The sequence below is a fragment of the Paroedura picta genome, chromosome 1 (assembly GCF_049243985.1).
Source record: "Paroedura picta isolate Pp20150507F chromosome 1, Ppicta_v3.0, whole genome shotgun sequence".
In the NCBI taxonomy this organism is placed as follows: domain Eukaryota; kingdom Metazoa; phylum Chordata; class Lepidosauria; order Squamata; family Gekkonidae; genus Paroedura; species Paroedura picta.
The window spans coordinates 93433076-93454166 of NC_135369.1; the positions used below are offsets into that span (position 1 = coordinate 93433076).

The 21091-nt window shown below is 43.3% G+C and overlaps 1 protein-coding gene across 3 annotated transcripts in view; it reads left to right on the top strand.

Moving 5' to 3' along the window:
- The window catches only part of PRKN (parkin RBR E3 ubiquitin protein ligase), a 951947-nt gene that overhangs the window by 441158 nt on the left and 489698 nt on the right, over window positions 1-21091 (top strand). The gene's annotated exons all lie outside the window — the stretch shown is intronic.

Consider the following 21091-nt stretch of genomic DNA (forward strand, 5'->3'; position numbering starts at 1 on the left):
TCATAGAATCATAGAGTTGGAAGGGGCCATACAGGCCATCTAGTCCAACCCCCTACTCTACGCAGGATCAGCCCAAAGCACCCTAAAGCATCCAAGAAAAGTGTGTATCCAACCTTTGCTTGAAGACTGCCAGTGAGGGGGAGCTCACCACCTCCTTAGGCAGCCTATTCCACTGCTGAACTACTCTGACTGTGAAAATTTTTTTCCTGATATCTATCCTATATCGTTGTACTTGAAGTTTAAATCCATTACTGCGTGTCCTCTCCTCTGCAGCCAACAGAAACAGCATCCTGCCCTCCTCCAAGTGACAACCTTTCAAATACTTAAAGAGGGCTATCATGTCCCCTCTAAACCTCCTTTTGTCCAGGCTGAACATTCCCAAGTCCCTCAACCTATCTTCATAGGGCTTGGTCCCTTGGTCCCAGATCATCCTCGTCCCGCTCCTCTGTACCCTTTCCATTTTATCTACGTCCTTCTTGGAGGCCTCCAGAACTGCACACAGTACTCCAGGTGTGGTCTGACCAGTGCCGTATACAATGGGACTATGACATCTTGTGATTTTGATGCGATGCCCCTGTTGATACAGCCCAAAATGGCATTTGCCTTTTTTACCACTGCATCACACTGCCTGCTCATGTTTAGTTTACAATCCACAAGTACCCCAAAGTCTCGTTCACACACAGTGTTACCTAGAAGCGTATCCCCCAACCAGTAGGCATGCTTTTCATTTTTCTGACCCAGATGCAGAACTTTAGATTTATCTTTATTAAATTGAATCTTGTTCTCATTTGCCCATTTTTCCATTTTGTTCAGATCTCGTTGAACTCTGTCTCTATCTTCCGGAGTATTTGCCAGTACTCCCAATTTTCTGCCATCTGCAAACTTGATGAGTAGTCCTTCCACCCCCTTATCCTAGATCATTAATAAATATGTTAAAAAGTACCAGGCTGAGCACCGAGCCCTGAGGTACCCCGCTACTCACCTCTCTCCAGTCTGATGAAACACCATTGACAACAACTCTTTGAGTGCGGTTCACTAACCAATTCCCTATCCACTTAACTATCTGAAAATCCAGATTGCAGTTCTTCAACTTATCCATCAGAACATCATGGGGAACCTTGTCAAAAGCTTTACTAAAATCCAAGTAAACGACATCAACCGAATTTCGCCGATCCAGCAAACCTGTTACTTGGTCAAAAAAGGAAACCAGGTTGGTCTGGCAGGACCTGTTGGAGACAAATCCATGCTGACTTCCTTGGATCACCAAATTGTCCTCCAGATGTTTGCAGATCACTCCCTTTAATATCTGCTCCATTATCTTCCCCATAACAGAGGTCAGTCTCACTGGTCTGTAGTTTCCCAGGTCATCCTTCCTCCCTTTTTTGAAGATCGGAATAACGTTTGCTCTCTTCCAGTCCTCCGGGACATCTCCGGTCCTTAAAGAGGTCCCGAAGATGACGGACAAAGGCTTTGCAAGTTCTCTGGAAAGTTCTTTGAGCACTCTCGGGTGCATTTCATCTGGACCAGGGGATTTGAACTCATCCAATGCAGCTAAATGCCTCTCGACAACCTGTCTATCCATATTAACCTGCCACCCAGACACTATCCTTTGGCTATGACCATCTCTAGATGTGCCTAAACACTTTGACCTGTGGGAAAAAACAGATGTAAAATAGGCACTAAGCCTTTCTGCTTTCTCTGCATACTCCGTTAGAGTTTGTCCATCCGCACCCAACAGTGGGCCTATTGCCTCCTTTACTTTACGTTTGCTCCTCACATAACTGAAAAATCTTTTCTTGTTACAATGGGCTTCCCTGGCCAATCTTAGCTCACTCTCAGCTTTGGCCTTTCTGATGATTGATATACAGTGCCTAGTAACCTGTAGGTACTCTTCTTTAGAGCTCTGTCCTTCCCTCCATTTCCTGAACATTTTCCTTTTCTTTCTTAGTTCCTCTTGAAGTTCTCTGTTCATCCAAATAGGCTTCTTAGAGCTCCTGCAGTGTTTTCGTCTTTCTGGGATAGTCATTGATTGAGCATGCAATAGCTCTTGTTTGAGTAGCGCCCACCCTTCACATGCTCCCTTCCCTTCCAGCATTCTCGTCCATGGTATGACACTCATCATGTCTCTGAGTTTATTAAAGTTTGCCCTACAAAAATCCAATATCCGCGTCTGGCTACAAGCTTCCTTGGCTCCCCATCTCAAAAGGAATTCTATGAGGACATGGTCACTTCCCCCTAGGGTACCCACCTCCTTCACCTCATCCACCAACTCTTGCCTGTTGGTCAGTATTAAGTCCAGTATGGCTGAACCTCTTGTGGGTTCATCTACCATTTGATAAATGAAACTATGCATAATCAAGCTATTCCATAGAATATGACAATGTATTTAGAACAGATACACTGCAGGAAAACATGCAAGACTGCTACCACATGCACTGGAGGGAAAGGCAAAAATCCTGAAGAGTCTCCAACTTGTTATACTGACAGAGAAGCAGGAAGCAGCGGCCCTAACAGAGAGGACTGCCAGTCCTGGAAAAAACTCATAAACAGCATAATGAAAACATGAGGGTAGTATGAGACCCAGACCTGGGAGAGTACTTGATTATCTTTTCATCTTTCCAGACCACAAAGCTGCCTTTAACCTCCAAGTAGTCACATGGGATTTACTGAGAAGTACACATGTGTCATCACAGCCATATAATACCAATGTTATGACCCCACCATTGGAGAGGGAGAGTCTGCACCACCAGGAGCTTAAAGGTAAAGGTAAAGGTATCCCCTGTGCAAGCACCGAGTCATGTCTGACCCTTGGGGTGACGCCCGCCAACGTTTTCATGGCAGACTCAATACGGGGTGGTTTGCCAGTGCCTTCCCCAGTCATTACCGTTTACCCCCCAGCAAGCTGGGTACTCATTTTACCGACCTCGGAAGGATGGAAGGCTGAGTCAACCTTGAGCCGGCTGCTGGGATTGAACTCCCAGCCTCATGGGCAAAGCTTTCAGACGGCTGCCTTACCACTCTGCACCACAAGAGGCTCTCTCTTGAGAGAGAGCCACAAGAGGCTCTCTCTCAGGAGCTTAAGAGGACCAAATATTATTATTATTATTATTATTATTATTATTATTATTATTATTATTATTATTATTATTATTATTATTATTTAATTTTTAGACCGCCCTTCTCCCAATAGGTCTCAGGGCGGTTTACAACATAAATAGTTAAAACACAGTAAAATCCCCATAAAAACCCCAATTAAAAGTTACATATAACATATCACATAACATATAGCGGCGGTGGTCACAATTCTGATCTTAGTTCAGCCTGGTGGAGAGAATAATGTTCAGAAGAGGGTGGCACCAATACAATACATCTAACCATGATCTCGGTGTTAGAGATCTCAATATTGGAGGGGATCCTCTGATGGATTAGTGGGAGAGCTGCCCTGGCCTCAACCATATGCCTGGCGGAAGAGCTCCGTCTTACAGGCCCTGCGGAAAGCTGGTAGATCCTGCAGGGCCCTTAGCTCTTCGGGGAGCTCGTTCCACCAGGTTGGGGCCAGGACTGAAAAGGCCCTGGTCCGGGTCGAGGCCAGGCGAACATCCCGTGGGCCCGGGACAACCAGTAAATTCATACCCGCAGAGCGGAGTGCCCTGTGGGGGGCATAAGCAACCAAGCGGTCCCGCAGGTAGACGGGACCCAGGCCGCGTATAGCCTTAAAGGTCAATACCAATACCTTGAATCTGATTCGGAAACAGACTGGTAACCAGTGCAGATGACGAAGCACCGGCTGAATGTGGGCCCTCAAAGGTATTCTAGTGAGGACCCTGGCAGCTGCATTTTGGACCAGCTGTAACTTCCGAGTCAAAGACAAGGGAAGGCCCGCGTAGAGCGAGTTACAGAAGTCTAATCTGGAAGTGACCGTTGCATGGATCACTGTGGCCAGGTGTTCCGAGGACAGGTAGGGCGCTAGTAGCCGGGCTTGGCGAAGATGGAAAAATGCCGTCCGAGCTACAGTGGTGACCTGAGCCTCCATAGAGAGGGAGGCATCAAATGTCACTCCCAAATTCCTGGCAACTGGTGCAGGTGTTAATTGCACCCCATTCAGGCATGGGAGGCGCGCTTCCTGGTCCTGCCCTCTTCTGCCCAGCCACAGGACCTCCGTCTTGGAGGGGTTGAGTTTCAGGCGACTCTGCCTGAGCCATCCAGCTACCGCTTCCAAACAGCTGGCAAATGTATCCGGGGTGGAATCCGGCCGGCCGTCCATTAGGAAGTAGAGCTGGGTGTCATCCGCATATTGGTGGCAACCCAGCCCATAGCCCCGGACCAGCTGGGCTAGAGGGCGCATATAGATGTTAAAAAATGTGGGAGAGAGTATCGCCCCCTGCGGAACCCCACAAGGGAGCTCACAAGGGCTCGACATACTCTCCCCCATCGCAACCCTCTGCGTCCGGTTCTGGAGGAAGGAAACCAGCCACTGAAGCGCAGTCCCCCTTATTCCAGCTCCGGCGAGGCGGTGTACCAATAACTCGTGGTCGACCACATCAAATGCGGCCAACAGGTCTAGAAGCACGAGAATGGCGAAGCCGCCCCGATCCAGCTGGCGCCGGATATCATCCATGAGGGCGACCAGCACGGTCTCCACCCCGTGGCCAGGGCGGAAGCCAGACTGGTATGGGTCGAGGGCCGAAGTTTCATCCAAGAAACCTAGGAGTTTGTCCGCTGCGGCCCGCTCTATCACCTTACCCAGAAACGCCAAATGCGAAACTGGGCGGTAACTGGCGGGGTTCCGCGGGTCCAATGATGGCTTTTTCAGTAAGGGGCGTACCACTGCTTCCTTGAGCCCCTTGGGAAACTCTCCAGATGTTAAGGAGAGGTTGACAATCTCCCTCAAGGGGCCTCCTATCCGCTGGTCAGCAAATAGTGGAAGTGGTTGGACAGGGGGGAAAGGCATATGCCTGTGTGAAAAAGTGGTCTTTGATTCTGCCTGTGCTAAGAAGGAATTATCTCCCCTAACTGAGTGACCTTGAGACACTGTCCTTCTTCTTCTTCTTTCAGCAGAGATGTCGGAGTTGTGGCACCCTCATTCTTCAAGACAGTTGTATATCCAGGGTATGGTGGCTGGACAAGTGCAGCTCCTCCGTGGGTGGCGGGCAGTGGCAGTTTCAGCACACTGGTTTCTCTCTATATATATCTGCAGGACAATGGTGCACCTAAGAATGTTACTAATTTTGTCTACACCAGGGGGACAAGGGATGGGACAACCACTCATGCAGTGTAACTGCGGTTGTATTGTAGTATGTTTACCATTTAGTATTGCTACTGTTACGTAGAATACGTAGAAATTATCTATTGAGACTTCTCTGACTTATTTTAATAAAACCTTTGTATCTGAACAGTAATTTTTGGATATGATTATTGAACCATTTGTAAATTTAAAACATCTGTACCATTGAAGGCCATGGAGCTTTTAGTGGCATAAATGCATCTTGTGGGAACATGTTGACATGATTCCATTATGTTGATTGGCTACATTTTCTCACTTTTGATTATTGGGCAAATGCTTGAAGGCCATTCTTTGTCAGGATAAATATAATTTGTTTTTGCCACAGGTGATCTCCTTGAAACATGAGACATAGTACTTACAGCAGTGGAATGGAAAATTGTGGCAGAAACTGAGGAAGCTATCAGGAAGGGACAAGTGGTAATAGAAATTATTACAAAGTATAGGAGGAGAATAAAGGAACAGTGAGCCGGGATGAAAGATAAGGTGGGAGAGGTAGAACTAACAGTGTATGGAATTTGACACTTGGCCACATGAAGATTTTACTATTCTTAGGGTCAGTAAGCCATGAGCAGGTCAGAAGGCAGCATCAAAATGTTTAAAATAAATAAATACTTACCTGAACAGGCCATCATGTGATCAGATATGAAATAGCTAGCATCAATCAAACACTGACATAGGCACTGCCAGTTTTTCTGTAGGCAGTTCATATATTCCGCAGTGAGCTACCAAGTGATGATGGCTCTGTGCATCGGTTAGGATTGCCAGGTACCTTCTAGCCACCAGTGTGGGGTGATGGGGTAGGGTTGCTAGATCCAAGTTGGGAAACTCCTGGAGATTTGGGGATGGAGCCTGGTAGAGGACAGGGAACTCAGCGGCATGCAGGGCCATAGATTCTGTCCTCCAAAGCAGCCATTTCCTCCAGTACGCTGGAGATGAGCTGTAATTCCAAGGGATCCTTAGGTCCCACCTGGAGGTTAGTATCCCTAAAATCAATCCTTAGTCTGGAAGTAGATTGTTCCTGTTGACATCTAGTGATAAGAATGCATGATATGATGTCATGATTCTGTGCATGTCCCTCCCCCCAAGCTAATCTGAGCACCTATGCTGAATCAGACCAATGGTTTCCCCCCTTAAGTGTGGTTGCAAAATTCTTCTCAATGTAAAATTAGAATAGGCAAGGCAATGATATATATCTTCTAATGTATTTTTTTTGAGGGGGGGAGTTGTCTTTTTTAAAGTTTCTTCTTACAAAGAATTTTTCAGGTTCTCTATCACATTTCAACATCGTTGTTTTGATTTCCAGATGCCATTTCTTAGCTGTAGCTGTCTTCTGTGGACTAGCCTTTCTCTTTTCTGTGTTTTAAAGGAACAGTTGACAGCCGGTTGGAAATTTGGTCTTTAAATGCTTAGAAATGTCCTGTGTCCAGATAAATGCCACAATCGATCTGTTTCAATTCAGTTTATCTCTTTTCAGACACTCACAAACTATTCTTGTCTGTGGAAGTGTGCTGTGACATAGCTTGATTTGCAAGAGCCATTCTTTGGTTGCTCTATATATGTTCCTTCCAACTGATACTCATCCATAACCACGAATCACCGCTTCCAAATGTATAGCATGCAAATTTGTACAGATATCTAGCTATCAGTTGCTACATTGGTGGAGGCATGATAATGGGGGGGGGGGAATCCAGTCCTGTACACATGTGTGACATTCACAGCCAGAATCACTGGCAGATGTTAAGGGTTGGTGAGTGGAGTTAATAATTTGTGGATATTTACACCGTTGCTGGTTTCTTTCACAGTACAAAGGCATTCGTGAAAGTGACAAGAACAAGTTATGAGCCATTTATTTGGGCTATCTGGAGGGATTTAATCTCACAAGGGTCATGGTCTTTGGGAATTGGTGCTACTGTGATAGGCTGTATCTGAAGGCCTGGAGTGCAGAGATAAGAATATAAGGCTGGCTAGAATTAGAAGCAATAGAATTATCCAGATTGGCATGCGGTAAACCTTTTAGTTCATATCCTCAAATGCCTCTGGATAGCAGTTCGGATCACTTCCAAATGGAATTTTGGCTCAGGGCCCCTTTGCAGAAGGCAAACATTAATAATATCAGGGACTTTCCTGAAGTGTGTACAATAACATCATCTGTATGTGATTCTGCATACAGTTATCTACCTTTTAAAAAAAGAGCTTTTTTTATCCAGAAGGTTCATTTTCTACTTCAGTGACATTCACATGCTCTTCTTTTGAAAGATAGTGAAAAGGTTTAAAATGTCAGTGATTTTATAATGAGTCAGGAGAGCTCGGAATGTAGTTGGTATATGCATATATTTCACTTTGAGATAACAGAGTTTGCAAACTTGTATCAGTGGGATAGAAGAGGTAGGAAGAGTGATTTTTCAGCCTTTCTGGATCCTTGTGACTGCAAGTGAATCCCACAATCTCTAGAACCAACTTCCCTGGAGTTAAAAAGGACTGCTGGGTGGGAGGGGAACAAAGGAAATATCAGCTTCCCTTAGTACATTCAAGACATAATAATTTATCTGTACCTGCTTTATGTCTATAAAAAGGTAAAGGTAAAGGTATCCCCTGTGCAAGCACTGGGTCATGTCTGACCCTTGGGGTGACACCCTCTAGCATTTTTATGGCAGACTCGATATTAAAATAAGAATTTAAAGAAGAAACCTGGGTGCAAGGGCACATTGATGCATGGCAGAAATACAAATAACCACTTCTGACAGCAGCAAATGATCCCTGGCAAAGGCTCCCATGCCATTCGTTCTGGAATAGCATGGCTTCAGGCAGAAGGCAGCAGAAGGAAACCCTGGCTCTACAACTTCTGCAGGCTCTGCTATTTTGACTGAAGAGTCTATAGGGGAGGAGATACAAAGCTTGGGCAGTAGCACAGTTGAGATGGCAGAGTGCTCGGCTAGCTGCTAAGGTCTCCCTGAACGAGGTATCTGGAGACCTAGATACAGGCCTCTACTACAGCTGCAGACACTCACTCCTATAAATAAATTCAGTTCAGATCAGGTTGATATAGGATCACCACCTACAATAGTTCTTACTACGTCTCTTCTTGACATAACCCTTGCCTGCCTTGGATACCTCAGTGTGAACAGGGCAGCAGGTTTTGGAGTGTGTTTTTGTACTAGATATTTGGCTTAAATATGCCTTCAAGCCTTCTGTAATATTTCTCCTTTGTTATAACAATATCTTATGACTGGAATCTAAAATTATCTTAGCTAATCCTAAGTGTTTGCCTTTCAGATTAATTTTACTGCCAAAGGTTATATCACTTTTCATTCTAAATAATTTTAACTTAGTCAATGATCTCTTTGTGGACTCCAAATATGATGCATAGTGCTTCTTCCACTGGCCTTTTGGCATCTGTCCTTTGAATATCACAGGGGTCACCTTCACCTGTCACTTTCTAATACGGGGTGGTGTTGTAACAGTAGGCACATGCTCAGAAATTCTTTAATGTTAGCTGCTTACTCTAGTTGATTGTTATAAAGTAATGATCAAGCTATCCCAACCAGTGATCCCCACACATTTTGCAAATGTTTCATGTGTCTTAGTGTCCAGATATAAATAACTTGCTTGCTCCCAGATTTACTTTTTTTCAGTGTGAGGGAGTATGATCGACATGGCTCTGTATCAACCCCTCCAGCTGTCACCACTCCCAGTAGCTGGCTAGTGGAGGATAGCACACAATAAATGTACGCTGGTGAGCCATCAATAAAATTACATGTTGACACAATGATGTTTGAATGGCATGCTAATGGTACTGTGTGGATTTCTAGATGGCAACCCAGGTGTCGAGAATTATTTGTCCTTTCCTCCCTTCCTCTCTCTTTTCTTTTGACTCACACAGGCTTCCTGGACTTCCTTGGTGGTCTCCCATCCAAATGTTAGCCATGGCTGATGCAGCACTTCTAAGATCCAATGAGATCAGGATAACCTGGGTTACCCACAATGATTTGTTTATTGTTCATTTTGTAGAAGGGTTAAGCAACTTCTTGGTTGACAAGTAAACTGTAGAAGTGTAACCAGTTCCATGTTAAGGTGAGGGGCAATCTGTCATCATTAGTTCTGTCATCATTCTGTCACGACTTGTAATGATTCTCTAGTTTTGGTTTTCCTGCTAGCAACAGGTATGATTGGGAAAGGGGGTTCATCTTGAATTAGTCATTAGAAATTCAATAGTACCTGTTAGGCTATATCCACCCACTGGATATTATGCCCTCACAAATGTGCTATTTGCAGATATCCTTGTGAGGGGATAGTTTAGGGTTGTCAGCTCATGTTGGGGGGGGGGAGCCTACAGCAGGCCAAATTTCAGAGGGGAGGTATTTCATTGGGGTATAATGCCATTGAGTCCACCTTGCAAGCGGCCATTTTTCCCAAGGAAACTGATCTCTGCTGCCTGAAAATGAGCTGTAAAACTGGGTGATCCCCAGGTACCATTTTAGGGCTGGCATCCCTAGGATAATTATACTAATTTAAGAATGTACAATAGATACACTCTGCCATTATTTTCTTAGAGAGATAAATGAGATTGGTGGATAAACTTATTTTTCTAAAAACACAGTGAACAAGTTTGAGACAGGCTTAGAAGTTTAATCTGTCCCCATCTGTGATTCTCATTTTGCTGTAAATAAAACAAAAGAAAGGAAATGAAAATCCATAAGGCAGCTAAAGTGGCAACTATACCAACCATTTTTAACATGGATGCACAAAATAAAATTTGTTTTGAGGGGGGGGGGGAATCCAAGGACAGTTATGAGAACCTGTCCAACAGGGTAACAGAAGTCTCTGCTATTTTATGATCTTTCTCTTTTGCCTCTTACTTGAAAAAAAATAGCTCGTAGCATTATAGAATGTGATTTCGGGTGCTAGCAATATGTTTGCCACAGAAATTGCAAGAGTATTTGTGAGTAAGTGATAATGTTAATATGGTGATACGAAGCATTCACTTGAAATCTAATGTGGTCCTTATCTATTTAATACATAGTCCAGTTGGATTAATAATGATCAAGATATAAGAGATGGAGAAATAAACGAAGCTTTACATGATAATATCTGTTGCTATTCAAATACATTTCCATGCCCTGAATTGAAATGAGATTTCCTATCACGTAACAGTTAGCAACACATCATGAGGTCTTTGGCTGACTCTAATCTGGGTAGTTGAAAGCTCCATTTGTGCCACTGAAAGATTATTCTTAGGAAAGAGAGCTTGAACAGATGACAGTAATCAGATGGTTCTCCTAAATTAAACCTGTTAAGAATACATAAAAATGAATCACCCCATTTGGAAGTCTAATTTGTCTCCTATAATAGTTTGGTATAAGAAAAGGGACAAACAGCTAGTTTTTGAATACTGAATCCAATTCAGCATGGAAACAGGAAAAAATATCTTATGGGTATAATAAGAGTGCTATTTTTGATAAGAATAACAGAAATTTCCCTATTGGTGCCATTTTCTGGAAGGTTTTTGTGTCATAAAAACACAAGAATCATCTACCCTAGATAAGCTACTGACTACCCCACAGCTTCTTGAAGGCTCCCTACCATGAAAGTGAGCCTGGCTCCATGACTAGCACCAAACAACTGGGCCACAGTTTTCCTAGATAAAAGCTGTTGGAGGGGAAGGAAACCTTAAGACAGAGGGGTAGATAAAGATGTTGGCTGTTGAGAGGGAAGGAGATAGGGAAATGAGGATTGTCAACTGCCAAGTGGGGCTGGAGATCACCTGGAATTACAATTGATCTCAAGATTACAGAGATCCATTCCCCTGGAGAAAATGACTGCTTTGGAGGATGAACTCTATGGCATTATATCCTACTGAGATTGCTTACACCCCCAAACTTTGTGCTCCCAAGGCTACACAGCCAAATCTCCAGGAATTTCCAAACCTGGAGTTAACAACACTAAGGGGGAGCTGATCTCTGTTGTTGGGAGTTCTATTGTGATTCCAAGAGATCTCCAGATTGGCAGCACTAGGAGAGAAGGGAGCAGGAAAAGAGGAGAGGTGATTGTGTCTTTTAGGAAAGCTGAAATAGTAGGGGAGGGGAAAGTGAAATACTTTCTGTGAGTCTTCCTGTTTGTCTGTATAAAATGTTTACATAATATTTATGCATGAAGACTTTAATATTAGAATCAAACCCCAAAACACCTTTTGCCCTCACCAGCAGGGTATCCCCCCACTCTTTGGCCAGACCGTCCCAAAGCATTTCAGTTGGAAGGACAGAAGTCTTTCTGACTTCTTTTAAGATGACTTTTACAGAGGCATGGGGTAGTTGCTGTAAAGGCTTGATCCCAGATTGTAGCCAAATGTACCTTGGGCAAGAGGGATACTTGCATGCCACCTTCTCATGTGTCTTCAGCTTTACAAACATTATTGAATGGATATGTATGGCATACATGCAGCAACCTCACCTTCTGAGCTCCATGAGAACCAATCCTTGATATGTGTGCACTATGACAGCTTATGTAGTTATGTTTAAGGGGTGGAGGTAGAGGGTGGGGATTGTGTCTTCATCCCTAAGTCCTCTCAATTGACTAAGACATCAAAATTTTAATCAGACCTTCCTAACTAGCTTCATTTGAACCTAAATTCCAAGCTAAAACTTTCTGATTCAGTAACATCATATGATGATGCTTTCTATGGTCTCCTAACAATAGGTAACAATTGGCTAACTGGTATCCCACAGCAGAACTGAAGTCACATCCACTGACACCAAACACAGATTTTGTGAGAACAAATGCAGGTCTTTTAAATGCAGAAATGAAATGTTTTATACTTCAAGCCCTCAACATATCCAAGACAATAAAGAGTATCTTAGGGGGGAAATGTGGTCCTCTGTCTAAATCATTTCTCCTGCATTTTGTATTTCTGTGCTGGGAAAGGGAATCTTCTTTATCAAATATAGAAATGTTTCTATAAATGTTGCTTTCCTGTTAAGACTTTAAAAAATTCTACTTTTGGGGTGTTTTCAGACAGCAGCCGCCTTTGGTATTTTCACAGATGGTGTGCCACTTATGATGGTTGTGCTATTGATGGGATCAGTTGAGACTCCCCATATCGATTCCTCTCTGATCTGGGCTGAAGCCTTTGAGCATTTCAGTACTCTTGTTTACTCTGCCTTCCTAACAGGAGAGTAGTTCCATTTGCTCTTGCATAAAGTGCAGTAGGTTCCCAAACAGCATCTCTGCAGCACAAAAGATAATCTTGGCCCCACTTGGCCCCTGATGTTTTAATAACAGTAAAACAATATAACAAAAAGTACAAGGGTTTTTTTTGCAATTGGGGAGAAAGGTGGAAAGGGTCAAGATATGCTCTGGTGGCTTTTATATGAGACTGTTGGCTTCAGTAGTATGTCTACTCTCATGCAAAGCAAGAGGGGGGCATGATCATGACTTTCTCAGCCTGGAGAGAGAGGCAGAGAGAGGAGACCAGACTGATGAGACTGGACAAAGACACACACTTACGAGGAAGAGAAAGAGGAAGGTGCACCGCAATGAGTATGACCTCTGATTTCAATGCAGTCACCACCTATTGCTGAAATGTTTCAGCTATTCAAACCCAGCCACCCTTTCTCGGCAGGTTTTGGCGGGTGGGTTGTGAAGGAAGTTGCCAATGTGGAAAACATCATTGTCATAATGAGCAGAGGATTTGTTGTAAATATATTTTGCTTTGAAAAAAATGAGGGGAGGTGAATTTATTAGGAACAGGGAAGAAATGAGACAGCCTTGGCATGTTTACAAATTGTCTGAACACAAGGGGAAAAGTATTAACGTTGAGTAATGCAAGTGGATTTTTTAGCCAGTGTGAAAGACACTTTTGAGGGTCTAGCTCTGATATTTAAGTTAAGGGAGAAAGTACAATTCCAGATAAGTAATAAAACAAGTATCAAAGAATGTGCCAAATGTTAAAGGTATAAGAAAAAATTTAATTGAACCATTTCACTCTGCATTTTACTCTCTGTCAAACTTGAACTTAAAACTTATTTTATTATTGCTATTCTTTCCCCCCTCTCCTAACCCACCATAAATCTGTTTCACAGATGAGTATGCAGAAATCCTTGCACACAATGGTAGGCATTTACCTTGTTGGGATCTCTTTCCCCACCCGCATGAAGATACCCACTTCGTAAGCCACACCCACAAAAAGACTACAAGAAGATAACAGCAGTGGCTCCCAAAGCGTATTGCTAGAGTGGGGCAACAATGTTGCAAGCAACCTTCACAACTCCAGCAGGAATCATGGGGGTACTCGGTCCATTTGACTCCTGACTAGTGAGGGAGCAAGGTGCCACCTGCTGCAGGATCACATCCCTCACTGGGACTTCCTTCACACACATCCCCCAAGGGATTTTGGAGCCACTGTTGGAAGTTAGTTATATTTTAACTGGTTTATTTCAGTCACCTCTAGAAATGGTATGCAAGACATGCACTGGGGAAAAAAGTGACAAACTGACACGTTAATTGAATGCAGCAGTTAGGCTGAGTGGCTGACCTGAAAAATCAGAGAAAGATTGGAAACAGAGGTCAGGACCAGAAGTCAGTGATATATCAAATCATTTGAACTATTTAGGAAGCTTGCGATTGTTGTAATACTTTGTGTTTTTCCTGTCCAGTGTTCTTCCCCAGTGAACAATATTGAATATAATTAAAATGTATCTATGTGCCTTCTAATGTCTCCCCGAGACACACTAATCATTAAAATGTTGAGCAAATGACCCAACTAATGAACAAACATTAATGGGGAGGGGGAGGGAGAGATAATAGAAGGCAAGGAATAAGCACTCTTCAACTGAATGAGTGTGTAAAGCCAGTCAGGGGAAGAATCCAAACATGCTACAACCAGAAATAGTATTATGTTCACATAGCTCCTCTGTACAGCCTTTTTGCTCACTGATGTTTATCTTCAGAACTTCTCTTTCAAAGTTCTCCCTAGATTTTGGAGTTGTGAATTACTTGGTATGATTTCCAAAGAAGAGCCAATGCCTTAGGCCAGGGGTAGTCAACCTGTGGTCCTCCAGATGTCCATGGACTTCAATTCCCTGGCAGGGGCTCATGGGAATTGTAGTCCATTGACATCTGGAGTACCACAGGTTGACTACCCCTGCTCTAGGCCAGTGGTTGTCAACCTTCCTAATGCCGCGACCCTTTAATACAGTTCCTGATGTTGTGGAGACCCCAACCATAAAATTATGAAAGTGTTCTTTCACAGAAATTAAACCGATACTGACCAATGGTGTGAAGATCCATTGTTCATGATTGTATATAAATTGTTCCCCCCCCCGAGGTTTCTCAGTTCAATTCTGCCTCTTGTCCCACCATGCCGATCACACTCTTTTCTGCTGCTCCAGACAGATGAATGCTCTATCTTGATCTACCCCACAAGGCTGTTGTGTGGATGGTGCCTGCCCCTGGCCAAGCTGCTTGCCCTGCCGCAACCCCTGTGAAAGGGTCGTTCGACCCCGAAAGGGGTCCTGACACCCAGGTTGAGGACCACTGCTCTAGCCATTGTCCACAGTTGTGTTTTTGTTTTAGTTCTCAATTGTATACAGATTATTATGAATGTATACAATGTTTGCTTTTTAAAAAATGTTTTGCCAATGTGTATTTGCACCTTAGTAAATAGCAAAGGTGGGGGGAGTGAATGAATTTCTGGAATTAAAAATGTGGCAATCTTCCCACAGCTAATTTTGCATCCTAGAAACCTGGTATCCTAATGCACTAGTTCAGGAACACTCTAATTTACTGTATTAACCCCCCTCCCCCTCCACTTTATCTGTTAGGGCAGTGGTCCCCAACCCCCAGTCTGGAGACCAGTACCGGTCCGTAGATCAGGTACTGGGTCGCAGCTCCTCCTCGTCCTCTTCCCTGGCTGCTGCCTCGGGGGCTGCCCTGTCACTCTGCCACCGGCTCACCTTTGGTGCTCTCCAACAGCCGCCATGGCTGGGGCTCCCCCTCGGTGTGGCACTGCACAGCTGCTGCTGGCAGCGCCCTCCAGCAGGCGGCGGAAAGTCAGGAGCGCTGGCAGGAAAGCAAGTGGAGCAGAGGCTCAGGCAGCAGCGAGGTTCCCTCAGCAAAAGACTACCCTCCCAGGGCCTCAGTAAAATTGTCAAGCGTTGACCGGTCCCCGGTGATAAAAAGGCTGGGGACCACTGTGTTAGGGTATGCTCTTTTTTCAATTTTATCCTTTTTGAGCAATATGAACCAACATATTCTTGAGGACAGTATTAGCTTGTAGGAGAATAAAGGAAGCAGTTGGTGGTGGGGAGTCACTTAAGGCTGAGAAGAACCTCCTTTTCTCAAATAAATGCCCACAATGGCTTCTAATGCTGTTGATTGTCTTGATTATTTGATAAGATAGCTCTTTCATTACAAAGACTTCAACAAGATTATTAGTATTTTACCTTTTAAAATCACCCCTCAATCTGTTCACATTTGCTAAGTGATCTTTCTTCATTCTTACCAACTAATGATCCCATTTTCCCAACAAACTATGATCCTCAAGGGCCATTATTGTAATGCTTGATGGATATAACACATATTCTTACATCTAGCAAGAAAATGTAACTTGTATTAGAAACAGAAAGAATGTCATTACTCTTTTTGAACAACCACCACCAAGTTCAAAAACTCTATTAGGTTAATTGTCACATCTTCCGTTTCATTTCAGTGGCCACTGCAGCTACGTGGAGGGGATATATGTTGATGGTGTTGGCAGAATCTAATTTACAAAGAGGTTTTCACCACCAGGCTGCTTAAAGAATAAAACAGTTTTATTGTGGAGAGAAACTTTGTGTGGAAAGATCAGACAGAGATTTCTACCTAACTGTTGTCTAAAATAATTCTGTCTGTTGAGGAGGAAAGCAGGAGGAAGTATGCACAAACGAGCAGGAAGCCTCCACTTGACTCCACTTTCAAATAATAAGAAGCAGCCAGGTTTGCATTTACATCTGTGAAAGTGATACAAAATATCGAGGGGAGAAGGCCAGAACAATATGTTTCAGGAATATGTGTGTGTGTGTGTGTGTATTTCAGGAACTTAAAGCCTGGTCATAGCCTTTCAGCAGGGTGGTGAGATTATGGGTTTGTGTTTGCCAGCTATCTAAGTCCCAAGCCTAAACTTATCTCTCCCTCCTGTTGCATGTACTTTAAAACTTGGGCATGGTAAGAAGCTTTTGGCATGAGCTGAAGGGCAAAAGCTAAAAGCTCCGCTTTTGGCCTGTGACTCTTAGCCTATGACCATGATGGGCCACTTGGTGGACATCAGTTCAGTGTACACTGTTCCTGTTTTTTAAAAATAAGCTATATTATTTTAAATTATTAAATGTTCATTCAAAATTGTTGTTTAAATTTTATTGGCTTATTTTGTAAGCCATTTTAAACCCCCACTGTGGGAAAAAAATCAAGATTAGAAAAGCTCTAAATAAATACATTAGTGGAAAATTGGCCTGAAAAGCCAACAAGATTGTATTGAACTTAATAAGAAAAAATCATATTAATGAGAAGATTCATTAAAAGACAAAAGAAAAAAAGAAGGGGAAAGTTTGAAGCTGTTCAAGAGACCTGCAAGTTATAGCAACCTCTATAATTTTGTTAAACAAGCAAAAATCCACAAAGAAGCATCTCATTTGCTCTTTTACTATTTCCTCTTTTCCCTTTCCTGATAGCTCGCACCATACTCTTTCCTCATTTCCAGTTTCATTCCATCCTTGTAGAGTTGCCAACCTCCAGGTGTGGCCTTGAGATCTTCTGGAATCACAATCAATCTCTCAACTAGAGCTTAGCTCTTTACTGGTTGCCAGCTCCAGCTTGGGAAATTCCTGGAGATTTGGAGTGGAGCCTTTGTAAGGCAAGGATGGGAAAGGAAATAACGTCAGTAGAGAAAGGAAATAAAGCCATAGAGTCTACCCTCCAAATCAGCCATTTTCTCCAGGTGAATGGATCTCTGTCATCTGGATATCAGTTGTAATTCTAGGTAACTTCCATTCACACCCCCCCCCCCAGCAAATGGCTGTTTTGCAGGGTAGAGTATATATGGCCCTCTGAGGTCCCTCTGCTTCTCAAACCACACCCTTCCCCAAGCTTCACTCTCCAAACATCCAGGAATTTCATAACCCCTAGCTGGCAACCCTGCATACTTCACATCCAACAGATAACCTACTTGTCGTAAAAAACAAAATCAAAACCAAATAATATTTGTTTTATGGTGTTTGGGGGGAGGAATAGATGACCGCACCAGATCCTACCCTCTGCTACCAAAATCTGTTGTGAATCTGACTGTGGCCCCAAATAACTTCTTGCCAAAATGTTACAAACCTGCCTGGAAGCATTGGCAAAAGTCACCCAAAACATAGGAAGGAGGGTTGCACTTTTCTCCAATGCATACTGTTCCACTCGTAGCACACCTTGTGAAGGCACAGAACATTCATTACCTTTGATCCTTGAAGTATCATGTGAATAAGGCTCAGGAAAAAATAGGCTTAAGAAATTAAGTTTACTTGATACACTAATATATCATGCTCACTGATTGGCCAGCCTTGCCAATCAGGGCTCCACAAACTTAAGCAAGTTACAGAGCAACAACAATGTAGCAAGCTGCTACAAGATGGAGGAGACAGCCAGAGACTGTTTCTAACACATACAGACAAAGACAGACTGACTGGGGGAAAAAACCCTTTCCTTCTCTTCATATTCCTGGAGGAAATGGGCATTCCCATCTGAAACAAAAGCCTCTGATGGTTCATCAGCAACAAATCCAGGCATGCCTTTCGGCAATAACTGCAGTTCTTATTCTGCATCCATTTGGTGTTTCTGCTGAACACATGAATAGGCCCTTGCAGTTTGCAGTAACCAGTTGATTGCATTCCAACATTACCTTTATGTGCCCCGCGGTCTTAAGCTTTCATTCCCCATCCCAAAACCTTTACCTAGGAGAATTGTGGACCAGTTATGTGACCACTTGCATAATGGAGAACCCTCAAGGACTTGTGAGGTGCCACCACATTCCCCCCTGTATCTCCCACACTATTTCATCTTTTCCCTCCTCCCTTTGACAACCCCCAAATCCTCTCTCCCTTTCCCTGCCTCATTATCTTCTTCTCAGCCATTCACCATCCTACCATTTAATGGCTTCCTATATTTGTTTCATATATACCCCACCTTTCTTCACAGTGGGGACCAAAGCAGCTCATATTACTGTCCTCTCATGCTTTTTATCCTGCAAACTCTGGAAATGACATATGACATGGATTGATACAATCCATTGGATTGTGGAGAAAAGACAGAAGAGGGAATACTTGGGTTTTGTTTAGTTCAGTAATTATGATAGTTAAACCAAATATTTCACAGAGAAAGGAGAGTTTAGATAACAGAGCGGAAGAAAAGGGGAGAAATGGTGTTGCATAGTTCTTTTTTTCTTGGACATACTTTTTGCAGAGTTAATATTCACTTTTGGGACCAACAATATAGCTGAATCTGACAAAGGACTAGAAGAAATTTCTGGTATCGAACAGTCCAGATGGTTATAGAAATTCATTCACTTGCTAAGATGTTTGTAAACTTGGAAGGAAAATGAGTCACTCAGATGTGACCACAAAGTATCACTTGATAGGAGCACTGATCTTTTTCATTAGAACTCTCTTAAACTTTTTAAAAACTCAAAAAAAATATCATTGCAGTTTTTAATTGTTCCAGTTTCCTTGAATGACAAAAGGATGACCTTTTCATTATGAACTGTATCAAACCCCAGTAGGCAGGTAAATGCACTGCAAAAGCGGTGGCCTTTTTAGGTTGTAATCAGGAAGGATTTTCTTTTCAAGCAATGCTTTGATTAATGTAAGCTAATAATTGTAAGCCATGTAACGTGTAGTGGATTTCAGTAGTACTACTGATTGGCTGATTACAGGTTGATAGATTTCCCTTAAAACTTAGAGAAGGACAAAATAATTACATGTGAAATATTCACCTTGGGGAGGGGGGTGCAATTAGATGGAGAAATGGGGGGGGGGCTATAAGGAATCATGAGGAGGAAGATAAAAGACTGGAAATTTTGATTCCTAGCCAAATATCTTCTAGAATTCTACAAAGAGCTTTGGCAGTCCAAAATTTCCACATTGTATAGAAGAATTCTTGATTGTATCACTATCAACCAGTTGTGGAGGACTGTGCTTTTCAATTGTCCCCAAACTGGGTCAGTCTTGGCATGTAATAGCAAGCACATCAGGAAGAGGATTACACTAAACCATTCTTCCTGATTTTCTATTGTGTTGCAGTCAAGAAGGTATTGTTTGTGTGTGTGTGTTTGTTTTTAATGCGGAACATTCAAAGATATAAACTATCTATGTCAAACAATCCAGTAGTCTGCTTCCTCAGTCCACCACTTCATTATGAATAATAAATTGAGTGAGGAATTATTGGAGGCAGAATTGATTTCTGTCTCTCTTTTTGTGTTGTAGTAGTCCAAAATAGTTGAATTATTGGGCTGAAATGTATTCTTTTTTGTTTATTTAGTTCTGAATCTCAGCTTCATATTCTGCTACAATTACTGTATAGGACTAACAAAGGCAGCTAATCTAGCCTGAAGTTTGCATGTGATAGGCGATGGAAGGTCAATTTTATTATTAATAACTAGTAGACAAGCCCATTGTACCAAAAATACAACGGGCTCTAGCCTCTCTCCCAACCCCTGACCCAGTCCCTTTTGCTGAGGACTTGCAAGGCTGCGACTAGGCTTCTGCGCTTCGGCCGTCAAAGCAGCCATTCATGCCCAAAGTGGCTTGCGCTGTGTTGTGGGTGGGAGGTCTGGTGCCGGCACACCAGTCAGTACACATACACAGGAGCAGAGCTGACCACTTTGAGCATGAACAGCCACTTCAGCGGCCAAAGCACACAAGCCTAGCTTTGACAGGGCTGCTCAGGGCAGGGATGGGGGCTCTGGCAGGGCATTCTTGGTTTCCTACCCCAATCTGGGCCAGCTCTGCCAAGGCCTAGCAAGGCCATGACAGGGCTGCACTATGGCAGGAACCAACCTGCATCCCAGGGCCTTCCTCCCTCCCAGCTCCGGCTTGCTGGCTGGCTCACCTACAATCAGGCCAGATCAGCAGGCTGGCACTTCTTCCTGCTTGAAGAAGTTGGAGGGGAGGTTGCCAGGGGCGGGACAGCCTACCTGATTGGCCATTCATTGGATGGATGGCCAATCATGTGGGGGATGAGTCCCAACTCCTATGTTACAGATGAGGTTGTGGTGACCTGAGAGAGGCACTGTTAGTCAGAGTGTAGGTTGTCTGGGACTCTCCATGGGGCAAGGTAGAGAGACTTTGAGTGCTGTCAGCCACAGTTTATTTTGGGGAAAATTGTTTTGTACAACATGTTACTCGAGCTGAGTGAAGCAAAGCAAACAAACAAACAAAAAAAACCCTTCTGAATTAACCCTTTCCCTCTGCTTCTGAGGTGATGACTGAACATATTGGAGGTGCAGCTGAATGTCCAGAGAAATGTAGCAGTTCTAGACATGAAGGATAGGGTTTTGAGGGAGTGGAATGGCTCCCATCCCCACAATGGCTATGGGACCTTAAAGTACTGTGAAAAACTAATCCCCCTCTCCAGAACTGGAATTACTTTGACATGAATGTATTTCACATTTACATATGAATATTATACATGATATACTATGGTAATAGGTTTATATATTTGATACTTTTAACATATATTTTGTTGCACGTTCGGCATTCATTTCACCGGTATGTATATCAGGGTTTATGCTTTCTGTTTGTCCTT